Raw genomic sequence first — 12,005 nt, forward strand, 5'->3', positions numbered from 1 at the left:
GGCGGGGGCTCCGTGCCCTCAGCCCGGGGGGGGGCGGGAACGGGCTCCCCTCAGGGGCAGCCTCAGGCACCCCCAGCCCCACCTCACATAGGGGAGGCTGGGCTCGCTCTTCCCCAAAACGATGTCCTCTCTGCTGAGCCCAGGAGCTCTCCACAGGCTGTTTGATGCCCCACACGTGGTGTGCGGGGGTCCTTCCAGCCAGGACGAGACCTCCAAGATCACCCAGTCCAACCCCTGACCTAACACGGACCAGTCCTCCACTGAACTGTATCACTCAGCTCTACATCTACACGTCTTTTAAAGACCTCCAGGGATGGTGACTCCACCACTTCCCTGGGCAGCCCATCCCAATGCCTCAAAACACTCTCATAAAGAAGTTCTTCCAAACATCCAACCTAAGCCTCCCCTGGCGCAACTTTAGCCCGTTCCCCCTCGTCCTGTCACCAGGCACATGGGAGAACAGACCAACCCCCACCTCGCTACAGCCCCCTTTAAGGTACCTGTAGAGAGCCATAAGATCGCCCACTGCTTCTGCTTTTGGGCATCCTCCCACAGTTACAGGTGTCCTGGAGCAAATGCGTGCTGGCAAATGTTTGGAGTCATTGGTTTCGCCATCTCCCTCACCAGATTCCTCAGTACTCACGGTGTGCCCTGAGCAAACGCCTCACGGCTTGTTCATGGCGGGGCTCACCGCGCACAGCGGCCATGCAGAGCTGACCGCAGGCAGGCGGTGCTCCAGCCAGGCCAAGCTTTCTCACCGTACAAAGGGAGGCCACGTGTAACCTTGTCTCATTCTTGCCTTAACGTTGTGTTGTTGTAAGGACGTTGGCTGTAAGTGATACAGTCGCTATTCATCCCGTTTCAGATGGCTTCCTACAGAACTTTTACTGACTTCATCTTCAATATATTTTATTAGCCTATGACATACGGTTGGCCTTCTTCCTGCTCACAGAAACCACATCCCGCTGTGATTTTCTTTCCCTGAGCATTTTCAATGAACAGCTTTCTCAATGCTTTCGCCTTCTGTAACTCAACACCCATAAGAGACACAACTTATCTCTCCCGTAACATCAACACTCCTATTTCCCGAAAAGCACACAAGAGCTCTTACTACCAGAGCTGGCAGGTCTTCATTAAATTTCCACTTCCAGAAGCAGCAGCCCATGGGATTTGGACATTCATTTTCTTCGAATGCTTTTGCCATCTCAGTGGGCTTGCTCACATGTTTGTAGAAAACTGCAAGCAGACAAAGAGAAATCATTGCTGAATTGAAGCAAATGTCCCTAAATTGTCACGGTATACTAATTGCATAAAACCTAATCAAACTCGTTCAACCTAACAAAATGGGTAAAGATTGCTAAAAACACACATCGGATATTTAACAGATGTGAAGAAGGACCCACCAAAATTCCCACTAACACCACCAAAATCCTTTAAGTGCTCTCAAGTTAAAGAGTCCCCTGTTATGGAGGGATTTCTTCCACGTGAACCATTCTTGTCTTCTGCTGTACAATCAGGGACATTTCTTCTCTTTTCCCCAAATGACAGAGGGAAGGAGAACCCACCCAGGATTCTCCTCAGCCCAAGGATTCATCCCTGTATCCACAGCCACACATTGCTCTGTTTGTAGCAGAGGAGGACGCAGTACACTGATGGGCTTTGGAGGTCTGATGTTCACACGTGTGTCCAAGTACATGTATGGTCACCCAGGGACATACACAGAGGTGGTAGTGTCTCACGTTCATGTAGAAAAGCTCTGCCTGGACCAGACTGAGTGTCTGTGTGTACACCACTAAATTCGCCCATGTCTTTCTGTAAGTGCTGTGTGATTCTTGGTGGGTTTTAATGCACATACTAATAATGCAATCACACCCTCACAGCCTTTGTCCTCAGTACAAATGCCAGTTCACTACACAAGCGAAACTGGAAAACCTCCTGGTTTAGTTCTTGTTAGTTTTTGCAATAAAAGGTTACCCTTTTTTTTTCTTTTTTTTTTTTTTTTTTTTGGTGGGGAGGGGGGAGCTTATTTTCAAGGCACCTTCCTCAGTAAACCACAAACTTCCCTGTTAAATGATCCTCCCTCTGGTACAAGAGGAAACTTAACTCCCTTTTAGACAAACAGTTCATCTTCTAAGGAAGTGGGTGGGTTTAAAACCATGCACAAAATGAGTTTATAATGAACATTAGATCCAGCATTAGCCCCAGACAAGTATCCCTGTACACCTGTTTCCTTTGGTGACATCTGCAGTGGGGAAACTGCTTTAAAATGACCTCGGTAAGAGACTAAAACACAACAGCTATGGCACCATAGCTCCATGTGGATGCTTTTTGGATGCAATGGTAACTGCAGCCTGTGACTAAGCACAGTGCCCAAGCAGGACTATGCAGCAGTAGCAGCAGTATTGGTCCCATCTTACCTCCTAGCCACACCGTGGGCACAGCCTTGAGGGGGACAAGTGTCTCTGCATGGGAGCTTGGCCCTACAGCTATACAGACCCCCACCAGCCATCAGGCAATGAAGTGTGCCATCACGGGGACCTGTGTGTCCCCACGGGGACAGCTGTGCACCGGGAAATGTGGGAGGTGGTCTGACACCTTCAGCATGCAGCACTCAAGCAGAAGATGACCCGCTCACAGCCTTATTTATACAGTTTCATTAAACAAATGCAGCTTTAGATTGACATTTTAATTCCTCTACAGGACATTTACCCAGGGCTCCAAAACAAATATATTTCCACTTACCTGGCAGGATGTGCCACCTCCAAATCTACAGAGGAATGATTAAACAGGAGTTTGCTTCAGGAAAGCAAGCTAGTTTTTTCAAACCTACCTGGGTCCAGCTTGTTCATTTGTATTAAAGCTTTTCTGACCATGTCTGGCTGCAGCCTTCTCAGGAACCTCAACAGGATGGTCACTGATTTTTTGGCAGTTGTTTTATTATTAACATTTCCCCGTTTAAGCAATGGCTTTTTGGGTGAGCACACAGTTACTAGCCTCCTCTGTGTAACATGTACCACAGGGAGCAGAACAGACTCTGGGCACAAGGAGTCTTCAGGTGTGCTCCAGGGGACAATGCCAGGATCTCATCAGCAGGAAGGGACAGATGGCACATGGGTACGTGAGGATCGGGGAGATAGAGAGTGTTAGAAAAGAAAAAGGGAACTGCTTTTTGAAGATCTTTATTAATAAATCGTATTCAGATCAGACATGACCTTAGTTCCTTTTCTTAGAAACTGGGTGAGACCCCGAACTATGCCTCTCCTTCATATAGCCAAAGGGGAAGATGCCAGTGATGGGGAACTGAGCTAGAAAGCAAGAGGGCTGGAGAAGGTCCAGCTGGAGCCACTTCTACAGCTCTGCCTAGCAGTTTGGGGTCATAAAGGCTAGTCCTCCCGGCTTAAAGGAGAGATCAGGGAAGGTGAATTATTCGAATCAGCTCTATCAGAAAGTTAAGTGCATGGATAGTTGCTGCCCTGACAATAGCTGTGAACTGAGAAAGCAGCACAGCTATTGACAGCCAGCTGGGCCGAATGCCACCCTGCCCTGCACCCAGACAAGCCTATTGATTCACCGAGAGCAAACCCTGCCTTTCTGTGTGCTCGCACAAGGTCTCCTTCCCGGAGGCAAATATCTGATTGTCCTGTCCTGGCAGCCTGGGATCTGCAGATGGACGTGCATAGGAAGGGCGAGGGCACACTGGAGACAGCACCACAGGACAGGTCTTTTGAGAGTCATTCAAGGCCCCCAGGTGAGAGATGTAGGTGCAGTCCCGGGCAATATTGAGCCCTGATACCCTTTTGGGTAGCTGCGTGAAGCCAAGCCCTTTCTTCCTCAAGCTGCAGAGGGCGGCTGCCTGCCAGAAGTGATGCTTTGTGTGCTCTCCCTTCTGATTTTTATTTTTTTTTTCACAGGCTGATGCAGCCCCTCCCTCCTTACCCACGGGGAACACACTCCCTTCCCCTGCAAAGGTGCACTGTGTATTTCTCCCTCCACCCCTATAAGCAGAAGGGGAAGCAGGACAGGAATATGACCTTTATGGCTTATCTGCACGCAGAGTGGTGCCAGAACAGATCTTCAGAAATTCTTGTTTCAACTGCTGCTGTTGGAACAAGCCCTCTTCAAGGAGAGCAGCTCCCGAAGGTTCTCATCTTCCAGAAGGTCATTCCACTCCAGACCTTCCACCTGGCTGTGGTTGTGATCCTGGTCAGCAGCAAACACTGGCCAGGCTCTGAAGGTCAGGGGTATGAAAACGTGCAACACTACATGGCCAGCTGGAGACTCGTGAGACAGAAGATGAATGTCTTCATAATGCAGCCCAGTTCCTACCAGCCCCACTCACTGCCATCAGCAAACTACCTACCAGGGTGCAAATCATGCCAAATCCCCAGCTACTTTTTGTGCCACATCTTGTGCCTTGCAGCCTGCACTGTGCTGCTACAGGCACATGGCATGGGGAGCTGATGGCCTTCATCCAAAAACCATCAGAAGAGGCCCAGATCCTGCTTTTGGTACCTCTTCTCTCGCCAGGTCAGCTCTCTAGTTTGTGTCAGTGCTCATGCTCAGAGAGCAGAGGAGAAGTTGATGGGGGTTTCCTCCAGGGTAGGCGAGTGCTGCCCCTGCCCAGGGCAAAGAGCAGAAGAGCTTCACTAGCGAAGCACCCGCGCTGCGGGGGAGCCACCACCTTTGGTCCTTTGCCCAAAAGTCAGCACCAGCCTTTCTTGGGGGTGTGGATGAAGCAGCTCATGCCTGCTTCAAGGGGGCTGAGCAGGGAGGAGGACTCCAGGGTCCCAGCCCTCCACCCTCAGCAGGGCTGAAGGCACCGCACACACACCCAGGTCTGCAGGCTGGCCGCAAGGTGAAGCACATCCAACAGCTAGGCTGTGCTCCTGCCTTCGCAGGTCTGTCAGAGGAAACTAATTGAAGTATCACAATAGCACTCCAAATGTTTGTGCTGAGAGAACATCCTAATTTGTTTACAGTGGGAGCTTTGTGTTGTAAGTGGCTGCTCATTCAGATCAGTGCTCTCTGCCAGTTCCCACCCCACCCCACTTCCATCTGCATCAGAGCTGTCAGCATCTTGCCTCCAACGAAAAGAGCATCACTGTTCCTTGGCAGCAGGCAGGGTAAGCTCTGTGCAAAGTGGGAGCTTCAGCAATTTAATGGATATACAGACCTGGAAATATCTGCTCAGCCAGATGAGGGGCAGCCCAGGTGGCCCAGCCCAGCCACCTCTCTCCCCCAGTGCAGCCACCACCAGAGGGGAAGGAGAACCCATATTCTTCCCACCCGAGTACCTTCTACAGAACCACGCTGCTGACTTGATGGGAACAACACCTGAACCACGCAGACCCAGCCCACGGCAGCAGACTTGTTTGTTTAAGCGGGTTTTCAAGCAATCCCTCTCCTCCTGCCTGTGCGTCAAGCAGCGTCCCTTCCACGGGACAAACTGCCTCTTCCACAGCTTGATTACAGCAATCCTAAAATTGGAAGCGAGAACCTAACAGGAAGAAAGAGCTGGGATCTTATTGAGATCAACTCTATTTCTGTCACATTGACTGAAATAGGCAGTTGACCTTGTTCTACTTATGATTACTACAGCGCAAGCCACAGCTTGCTTTGCCACCCGGTGCAGGGCGAGCAGGTAGAGCAGAGCAGAGTGGAGCAGAGCAGCACCTCCCCGTGTTGCTCAGCATTGCTGGGCCTTGGCACCCTGCACCCAGGGCTCCTGCCCTATTTCGCAAACGCTGTGTCCCCAGCTATGGCCAAGCAACCAGCAGTCGCCCCAGCGCAGCCAAAATCAGTCAACGGGGAAAGTGGAATTCATATTAATGAATTCCAAATTTTGATCTCATTAGTCAATGAGCAAAGTGCTCTGGGTCATAGGATGAGCTTGTTTTCCCTCCTCCTCTGCTTCCCCGAGGCTGTGTACAATAATTAGGCTCACCATCCTCCTCACACTGATATGACAAACCAGTTTAACTGCAGACAGTGCTTCCCTCACCAGCCTATTGTACCGAAGGCAAAAGGGCCCCGCGCTGGCTTGCGCAGCTTCCATTTCAAAGATTTCAATTCTGAAAAGGATGGCAGGTTAGTCAAGAGCATCTCCTGCCTCCACAGAGCCTCTCCCCCCACCCCAGCAAACCACTCCTCACTACTGACTCTCCTCACAGCTGAGTCTGACAACACATTTGTTGTCCCCTTTCATATTTGCCCACCTACCGTGGTGCCAGTGGCATGGGCTGCTCCTGCTGATCCCTGCAGGGGAGGTGAGGTCAGGTCAGGTCAGTTGAGGTGGAAGGACACCAACTCACTGGTTACTCATCCCAAGGTCTTTCCTTGAGAATTCACTGCTGCTTTTAGCTTCACGAGATGTGCTGGTAATGCTGAGCCCCTAAAAATGATGTTGTTTGAAGAGGAACAGCACATTCCTCCCCTCGCTGTGGTTCAGTAGTCACCTGGTCCTTCATGAGGTGAATGTATTAAAGCCACCAGGGGACCAGGGAAGGAGATTGAGGTTCTATATGTTAGGAGAAAAAACTGAAGATCAATTTAGCTCTCGCTGGGTGAGCCTGTCTCAGTGGCTTGTGACCAAACTTGAAGCACCCAGGGAACTGCCTGTACTCTTACTGAATAAATCAATGCAAGACGTTCAGATAACAAAGCCAAGGGGTAACCTAGAAGGGAAAAAACTTGGATTTTCTCAAGCAAGAGGATCCTCTTTAGACAAGGCCCATCACCTAAACAGTATAATCAGTGCTTGCATAAAATTTTTAGGTCAAAGCCTGCTCAGTTGATTCATGGGATTGGGGGACTTCCTAAGGGACTTCTACCACTCTTGGTACAAGGAAAACAAGCTGATGGGAGACTAGGAAGCTGTCTCTGTAGTGCCCACCTGTGAGAGTACAGCAAGCAGTATTTGACCAAAAATATAGGTCTTAGGCAAAATGCCTATGCTTTCTTGCTAGGTACATTACCCACTCTTGCATTAGGCTGTCTATTTCTAATAGGAAATCCCAGTGACCTTCTCTTTTGTTTTACAAAAAAATAAAACAAAGTTCATTTATGGTTAATATTAACGTCCCAGACATTTTTTATGACTTCTGTTTTCCCACGCTGATGATTCCATAGCTGATGGATTGTGAAACCACAGTGAAGGGACTCACAAAACAGATGTCAGCAGAAGAGATTACAAACTATGGGCTTGTTTCCCCAGCCCACTGAAGATTATCACCACACCTACAATCTACTTAGACACCTCCTTGAGAGATTGATTCATGGGTTGGGCCGATAATAATTTTTCACCCTGCTATCTGCTGAAAGCAATTCAGCATGCAGCCAACAGCTGACCAGTCCTTTCTCTTAGTCCAGTCCAATTGCTATAGTTCTCCTGACCTCTAACGAGTTCCTTTATAAGAAATACCATTCTCATTAGGCAGCCACATGACTGCTGCTCAGCTGGCTATAAAATCTTTACCAGCAAGCAGTGGCCCTGGCTCCAGATCCTGGAAGCAGTTTGCCCCACAGCAGGTGCATTGTATTGGAAAGACATCTCCTAGTGAGACACATTCTTGCTGTAGTTTTGGGTTACGTGAATTATCTGTGCGTACAGTAGTCTCGCAAGCAGCACAGCTGTAGCTTCACTCCAGTGTCTGCTGGTGGTTTTGGCTAAGCTGAGTCCTTGCTTCTCTGTTCAGCAACACAGTAGGTATTGGGAACTGGCTGGGCAAGCACTAATTGCAGCCCCCTTCTCTTTCTCAAAGCAGCACCTGAACCAACATATATGGGGTATTCAGGGAGCTTTAGGACAGGCTGTCAGTATTGTAAGTGTCATTCCTGTGCAACACCATATTGCTCTGTCACCTCACCATGGTGGCCTCCACCTTTGCAAGTTATCTCTGTAACTCATGGGTCATATTTACAGCTCTGGCTGACAAGAGTCACTACAGAAGCAAACAATTGTAGCACTGGTCCTCAACAGCTCAGTCAGTGCTGCCCATGCCACCCACAAGGACAAAACCTCACCAACCTCCCAATTGGCTTCTTTCTTCACTACTGAAGAACTGAAGTTCAGATTGGGCTCACAGTAGTGGACCTAAGCACACACACAGTGGTTTGCACCCTCAGACCATTGTCAGCATGCTGACCAGTCCTCCACAACACCCACAAGGTGTTGAGACAAGGGAAGGAGGACATTGCACTTTGCAAGCCAGTCAGATGGGACCATATTCGGTTGTGCTCCAGAGTGACCATCTGAGCAAGATCCTGTCCCAGAGGGACTATGGCAGCATAGAGATCCCAGGTGATTTAATAACAGATTGTTTGAGATACAAGAGGGTTGGGAGCAGACCCAGAAGGAAGAATCCAGGACAGAGGCCTCTCAGCCCCAATAACAGACCAGTAAGAGCGTGTCAGGATAAGCATCTGAATTTCAATTCTAAGTGAATCCTGCAACAGAAGCAAAACACTTGGGCTGATGTCATAAATAGAGCCTGGGTGCTTTTCATCATTGTTTCCTAGTTCTGCTCTTCCTAAAGCCCTGGTAAATTTCAATTTTATAAACAAGCTTCAAGAACACTGCTTCCACTCCCTCTCTTCCAAAATAAGGTCATTAATTACAGAGATCTAATAATAACAATAGAGTAAACTTGCAGGACTTCATATGTTATATATGAGGTGGTGACTCAGCCTTGAAACATGGCAGAAGCTGGTGTAAGTAACTGTAACCTAGCAGGAGGGAGAGGTTTCTATAGAAAAGTCGAGTAAAACACTCACGCACGCACCAGGACATGGTGCTGCGCAGACGTTTCTGAGCTGTGCCAATCACTTGTGCTCGCATCAAGCAAATCAAGTGGATTTAATCAAAAAATGAAAAGGGTTTTTTTTTCGAGCTGAACAAGTATGTTTACTATTAGTCTGATTAAAGTAGTTTTCAAATATGACTAATCTGATCTGGCTAGCGGGAAAGTAAATAACAGCTATTTTTCCACTAGACGCAGTGATACTGCGGTAAGCACCGTCACCCCCGGTCTCATGTGGGCCTGCTTTGATTTCTGTTGGGTGACTTTCGTTCAGGATTTTGGTCCTCTTCCTTTCCAGGCAGCCATGCCATCCAGATGAGGCACCCAACCATGGCTGCCTTAATTAGCAGCCGCCCCCGGGTACATGGAGCGCTCTGAATCACCACGCGAGCCTCCTGACCGGGCCTTATCAAAGGGGATCTGCAAGGGGGTGGCCAAAGTCAACAGCACAAGTCATTACTCATTTTTTTTAATCAAAGGAGTGTAAAAATAAAAAGTGATGATATTATGGAGCGAAAGATTCTTTCTTGATGAGCGTTAATTAAGTCATGGTCACTCGTGGGAGCCAGGAGTAGGTTATGGTCTCCAGCCCTCAGGTGGGGTGACAGGCCTGTGTCAGCTGAGGCCCGTGGCTAGGCTGAGCAGGGATTCATGTTCAGCGATGGCCACTTCCCGTCCCTGAACTCATCCTGTGAGAGAAAAGTCTCCTCTCACTGTCTCCTTGGTCACTTTTGGCCCTTTCCCTCCCAAGAAGGGATTACACCCCTCATCTTGTGTAAAAAAATCCTGGTTCTCTTTCGCATCCTGGCCCCATTCTGCTTTCCTTCTTGGCCAAGGAAAATCCACCCAATAACCAGCTGTCAGGCGTGAATGTGTTTCGGAGAAACACACAGCAAATCACTAAGGAAGAACAATTTTTCCAAGAGGTGTTTCCAGCAGCAGTGCAGTAGACATATACATTGACAACAGCAGCTACTGGATCCTCACATATCTGTACAGGCATAACACATGTTCAGGAAGATTTATCTTCTCTATTTCTTTACTTCCTACAGTGCAGAATGACCTCTTCAGAAATAAGCCCTCCAGAGGGACTTTCCCCATTACATTGCCGAAGATGTACTTCCGTGCCCACACAGGCCGCCTTATATCACAACCCAGCAATGATCACCAGCAGCAGCAGCACCGCCCAGAGGCTGCTGAAGTGCAGAAGGAGTTGGGAACTGGACTTTTTTTTATTACCCGCTTAAGGGCAAAGATCACAGACTACATGTGTTCCAAAGCCAAAAATATAAAGGAAAAATATAAAAAAAAAAAAAAAAAAAAAAAAAAAAGAAGAAGAAGAAAACAAAATTTCTTTGTGGCATCATGACCAATCATGGGCTAGCAAATGTCACAACTCAGCCAAGCCTTATGTCCAAAACTATTGTCACCGGTGTATGTGGAGGAGCTCTGGGCTATGTTACATGCACAGCCATACAGTGACCTTCCCACTTGGAGGACACAGAAAAAGCTCTGGGTACACAGAATCGCAGAATGGTTGAGTCTGGAAGGGACCTTTGGAGATCATCTGGTCCAACACCCCTGCCAAGCAGTGTTGCCAAGAGCACACTGTGCAGGATGGCATCCAGGATTGTTTTCAGTATCTCCAGAGAAGGAGACTCCACAGCCTCTCTGGGCAACCCATCCTAGGGCTCTGTCACCCTCACAGTAAAGAAGTGCCCCCTCATATTCACAAGGAAATTCCTGTGTTTACACACCTGGATTATTTCCCTCTGTGCCCCATACTTCTAAACTACACACATGAGTTTGTGTCTGCAGTTAACAGGTGAAGACAAATCTGTGTATGATCAATTTTGCCAAGAATCTGGAACCTATGTTATAAAAACATTCCTCGAGTGTATTCAGTGTTACTGAGATGATCAACCCTGCGTCAGTTTTTAGTTCCAAACTAATTTTAATGGCTGAACTGTAAGCACTCAAACAACAGGGTAATGGAAATACTCACAGGCCCTTATCTGCAGCAGCTCTGCTGGCTGCTGTTATGATGCTGTTGCTCACTTCTAACATCTTTTTTTTTTTTCCTCAGAAAAATCTTTGCCTGTCACCTAGTTATCTGCAGGACGAGCAGAACAGGGATTGAGAAATGTGCAGCAAAATTGTTTCAGATCCATGGAGGCTCCACTAATGAATCATCAAAGCTTTCCCTGCCAGGGAACACATTTCTAAACCTAATCACAGCCTGAGCACTGCTTCTCCTCTGTCCTCATCAGAGTGTCAAATCAAGAAGAGGAGTCCACTGACTGCCCCCTCCCAGCCCTCAGATCGCATCCCTGCACCACAGAGCGGTTGGGATAGCGCAAGGTGACCCTGGCAGGGTGGGACATGGACTCAGCACCATCCCCAGGGAAAGAACAAGCATGGGGATTCGAGGTCCTGCCTTCCCCCGGCACCACACTACTTACAGCAGGCAAACCACTCCTGCAAATCATGATGAGATCAGCATAGGGCTGGCCCTAAGACCTTGTGGACCTATCAGTTTAACAAAATCAGCACCCCTTTGGCTTTTGATTTATATACCATGTATGTCTGACTAGAGTGCTTGTGAGTAGCACTAATTGGAAATGCCACAGGAATGAGCAATGCCCTCTGTGTTAAAACACAGAGCTCACACAAACAATTAGCGTTCAATACAAAATCAAGGAATTGCTTCATCGGGCAAAGGATGTATGCAACTGGCATGATGGACCGATAAACAACAGCTCCCTTCATCTACTCCATTCATCGCCACAACTGAAACACAGCAATCTCTCATTTGCAGCTCTTCTCAAAAGAGTGCATTGTATTATAAAATTTCACACACTTTCAAAATAGATGAAATAAAAGCTTAGGAGGACAGTTGTGTGATCTTATGGATATTTCATTCATGACTAACATTCTTCTGGCAAACTCTACACAAATAAAACTTCAGATCAGGCTCAGGAGAGCAATGGGGGTTTCCAAGCATTCAGTCATCTTGGTTGGAATGGCTTCCCACTGTAAGGAACAGCAAGGATGGTTAAGCCACTGCTCAGAGGCCTGGGACTCACACCTTTCACCAAGATATTTTCAGGAAGAAACTCAGGAAGAGCCTGGAAATTTTAGTTTGACCTCCAAACTTCAGCATGAGGATTTTAAACAGGGCAGATTTGGTGAGGGAGCAGGGAGCCA

This window comes from Netta rufina (genome assembly GCF_964035555.1).
Source record: "Netta rufina genome assembly, chromosome: 3".
In the NCBI taxonomy this organism is placed as follows: Eukaryota; Metazoa; Chordata; class Aves; order Anseriformes; family Anatidae; genus Netta; species Netta rufina.